The sequence below is a fragment of the Notothenia coriiceps genome, unplaced genomic scaffold (assembly GCF_000735185.1).
Source record: "Notothenia coriiceps isolate Sejong01 unplaced genomic scaffold, NC01 NC01_scaffold00013590, whole genome shotgun sequence".
Lineage (NCBI taxonomy): Eukaryota > Metazoa > Chordata > Actinopteri > Perciformes > Nototheniidae > Notothenia > Notothenia coriiceps.
This window is the reverse complement of record NW_011346291.1, coordinates 639,414-644,267: the sequence shown is the minus strand read 5'-3', so window position 1 is coordinate 644,267 and position 4,854 is coordinate 639,414.

Below are 4,854 nucleotides of genomic sequence, written 5' to 3'. Positions count from 1 at the left end.
CGAAGAAGACAATAATCTACTGATCTGAGAGCAAATTAAAATGAAATTGTATTTTCCCTCATTCCTTCAACCATCTTTTTAAAAATCGTTGGCTTTGTTATATTCACATAATCAAAAACCTTTTACGGTTCAAGTCTCAGCCTAATGTTTCAAAGTAGTTGTATGGGCTTTTCTTTTGGACATGCATCACTGTTGGTTTGTGCTGGCCCTCAGACTCAAACTACGGTGAATAACCCCTAACTGGTATCCTGTTAATATTTCCAAAGAATCCTCTTAAAGAAACCTAACTGGCATATCCTTATATCCTAGTCAAAATAAAGCCTAATTCAGCAAGAAGCCATTATGCAGAATATGCTTTTAACATGACCCACTTCAAATTCTGAATGTTGTCATATTCAGATTTATAGTTGAATTGAAGTGTGCATGTAAATCATAGAATCTCTTCTTCTTTAAATACTGTCCAGTTGATATGAATGCATGGAGAGTAAATACAAATTAAAGTGTGGAGATGATTAACAGTTATATAACTGCCTTGGAAAATAAAAGGGGTTTTAGTTTGGGGGGAACCGTTTTGAATAAATGACATATTGGTGAGTGGCCCTGAGAATTAAACATTAACCTGAAGCGCGGCTGATAACGCGCCTTCAGACGTACAAATGAAAGTACTTAATGGATCTATCATGACATTTCAAAAGCGCTGCTAATCTCCAGAGAGTTGGTTTGTTAAAAGCAAAGAGGAAAGTAACCAGCGATGACTCACACATGACGAATACACGAGAACGGACAATACGAGACGGATATTTAGAGGCTGAGTGGAGCCGTAGGTGTGCTCTATATATAATTCTACAGAAGAAAAAGCACACAGCCATTTCCCTTTTCAGGGTCTGCTGTGTGTGTCAAGGGAAGTCTGATTAATTGCTGATATTTATTCAGACTGAAGGTGCAGAATCTTGCCCATCAGAAACTCCAATCTAGAAATAATCCTTTCTCCCGTTCAGCCTGGAGTGTGTGCGTCTGCCAGGTGAATAGAAACTGGGGGAGGTTTAGAAAGTCATACAGCGCTTTGAGCACCAGGAAAAGTGCTTTATAAATGTAATGTATTATTATTATTATTATTATTATACAGGCAGCCTTTAAAAAGCTCAAACATTGAAGGACAGCCTGTTTCTTTCTTTTGACAACAGGAAGCTCTGGGAATGGAGGAAAAAGATGAGTGTGGGCACGCCGGAGACATTTCGCTTCTCTGACAGCTTAAGGTAGCTTCTTTCTTCGCCATCCCACCCTGAAAATACTTTACCAAAGCAGTTTATTTTCATGTCCGTTGCATTTATAACAAAACTACAGCGTCCTGACAGCAACACTATACACCTTAACAAAGGTGGAAACATTACTCAGATCTTGAAGTAAAAGTATTCATATTGCAGTTTCAAAATCTTATTTAAGAAGTAAGTACAAGTCCTGTAGTCAAAAGTTAAAAGTAAAACAAAAATATATATTACCATGCTTAGTGTCCACTTTAAGAATAACATATCAGTAGATTATAATTATTGCTAGATTATAATTATTAATCCAATAATGTCCACAATCCATTTAATTGTTGCAGTTGGTAAAAGTGGTGCTTACTTGAATCACTTGTTATACTGTGAGTATCCTATTCATAAGTAATTAGCATATTCAATATGCTCCATAGATAACTTTTTATTCTATTTGTTTTATTATTTTCTCCTTACAGCATTGTGAAGCACCTTGAGATGACGTTGTTTTTAAAGTGTGCTATAAATGAAATGTATTATTATATTATAGTTGAATTAAGAAGAAAAGGATTATTAATCCCCTAGAGGTGATTCAGTTTATCTCTGTTAGGTTCATATATATTCTGTATACACACACAGTACAAGTACACACATGCACAGGACCTATACCCATTAAGTCTGTATACACATATGCATAACTACATGCATTTTTGTATGGATAGGGTCAGAGCCAAGCCATCTTTTACGGTGTCAGGGAGTGCAGTATTTGTTTTAAATAATATGAACATTCAGAGTAACCAATGGTGTCAAATAAAAGTAGTGGAGTAAAAAATACGGTATTGTCTAAGTAGTATTTACATTATTTACAGCCCCATAAATACCTGATTAAAAACCCTGTTCAATTTCACAATCTACCATCACACACCTGGTTGTGCTGTAGCTGTTTCATTTCATTTAATCCTTTATTTGGCAGGGACAATGCACAGTAATGACTCTGAACACTTAACACATTCAAATGTGTCAAGCGTAAAAGTGTCAGATTTAGCTTTGAGCCATTTTCCATCCGCAGTCCCTCACATAAAACATTTAAGAAAATTACATTTTACAAACATATCAAAAACAAAAATACATGATATACAAAAAGAGCAAAAGAGCAAGATCAGCATACATTAATATCTATGACATGGTAGCACACAGCAGCAACATGCCCTGACCTCTGAACAACCCAACACATAAAAGCAATTCAAAAGAACAAAGCCTTGCAGTAAGTCTTATGTAACATACTCAAGTCAATCACATCACTGCAGTGAACCTGAAAGCCACTTGTGAACCTTTTTGGATCTCTTATCTAAAAGAGCTAACTCTACCTCTGAGACGCTGATTAGAGCACTCAGCCTCAGCATAATGCGTTTGACGAGTCATAGCTTATGGCTGCTCACCAGCTCAAACATGCACGATGTAATCAGGGGATGCAAACAGCCAGACATCTGCCCAGCTGTGGGCTCTGTGAGCTGTCAGAGGCCAGAGATGAGCCTCTGCTTCCTGCTGATTGTTGGGGGGTGCACAGCCAGGAGCTCCACACAAAAACCCTGATGGATGTTATTTAATTATTTTACAGGACTTTCATTTCCTCCGACAGGCATCACAGGAAGTTGACTTTGGAAGCCGTATGATGACTGCAACAGTGATTAAAGTGTAAAAGATTGGCAGGGCCGTCTTTCAGCAGGAAGCCTATTTCAAAGACATTAACTTGAACTCACAATGTCAAGATGTCAAAACCATTTAGAGACCTGCTGCTATCTTCTACAATGTCTGCTTTGTTGACTTGGTAGAGATCCAAACACAACTCAATTTATCTTTTGAAACATTTTATATTTGTATTTATTCTTTAAATGTCATTCTAACTAGAAAAGCGCAGTAGAGTGTAGACTTTACTCTCCTGAACAGAGAAGAGGTGAATCTCACATCCCGTGTCTCCCCTAAACTCATGATGGCAGTGAAGATACACAAATTAGAAGATATGCTTCTACTGTATATTGTGCCCCACTTGGGTCATGAATTGCAGATCTACAGATGCTTCTGTTCAAAATGAGAAACTTCCTATGTCAGTTTTTGAGAGAAAACTAAGTTAAAATGTGGCCTGGAACAGATAAGCCTGCATCTTTTCTTTGTTTCCATATAGAAGAGAGCGCATGTGAATGCCTGGAGAAAAGGCGTCTTTTGTTGAGCATATTTCTAGTATTTATTTACCTATAGAGAACCGCAGTGACGCGTCGTAAAACCTGGAAGTAAGTTAGCATTTTTAGCAATTCCGGTTCCTTCCTCAAAAAGCAATGCATTTTTTCCATAGGGTTTTGGAAAATAGCTCGAAATAAGGTCTGCGGTTGACACAAATTTAAGAGATAAATCACGTTTTGTTCTACGAAATTAAATACATCAGCAGTGACCCCACTGGTGACTTTTGAAGAGTTTACGTGTCTGAAAAACGATGGTTGTTACCGAGTGGCTGAATAGGACTACAGAAATTATCGAGGCCGTTGTATGTCATTACGCCTAACATGTAAACACTCCCGCTAAGTTTGTTTTCCCCTGTATTCTGCTTGAAAGCAAGTGCCTGCCTATCTTTAGTATCTGTATACAGGGGCGCCACCAGGGATTTTGGGCCCCATGAAAATATATCACATTGGGCCCAACCACCAGGCACAGGCCACGCAAACCAAGCACAATTGCTGTAACCACACCTCCAGAACCCAACCGACTCATTTATGCTTTAAATAACTCTACCTGCACAGGCTTGCATCTACCTTGTAGTCCAATACTAACTGCACAGTATTTACTGACACTGAGCGGTGAACATATAACACTGTGCAGACGTGCAACATTCTGCTGCAGTATAATTCACTATTTGATATAACACTAACACTCCTGACAATAGACCTCAATAGTCATCTTTTATGATGTACATGCCTTTTTAATAACTATTTTTGAATGGAACATTCATAAATCAAAAATAAATATAACTTAAATATACATGACCACTTAAATTAAAATAAAGTGAACATTAACACCAATATTATCATTTATAAAAATGTTATCACAAAAAAATAACATAAGCAGCAGATTTTCTAATTAAATATACATACCAACTACAAAATAAGCGGGTATTAAAGTGTGAATGGACAACAAAACGGAAATGGAAATGAAAAGGCCTGATGGTGGTGCTAAATCAGAGCAAAACTGGGTGACATACTGTCACTCTCTCTTGTCTTTCTCTCCTTTCTTTTCTTTTTTGAAAGCCTGACTTTGTTAGTCGTTGAGACATCGTACACACGTAAGTACTCGCATCCCTGCCTCACATGCTCTCACTCTGCTAGAAAGAGCGGTGCCGCACAGCGTTTGGAGACAGGACCAAACCATTACATGTAAATAGAGGGGGGTATACAGAGGCTTTGGATAATNTACACCAAACGCATAGTTCACTTCACTTCCGGTAAAATAAGTCATGTGACTCGTCAAGATGGCGCCGCCCACAGGGTTGATGTTATTTCGGTAATTAATCAGCTTATAATCACTGATAACGTCATCGGAGTAAAAAAAAAAA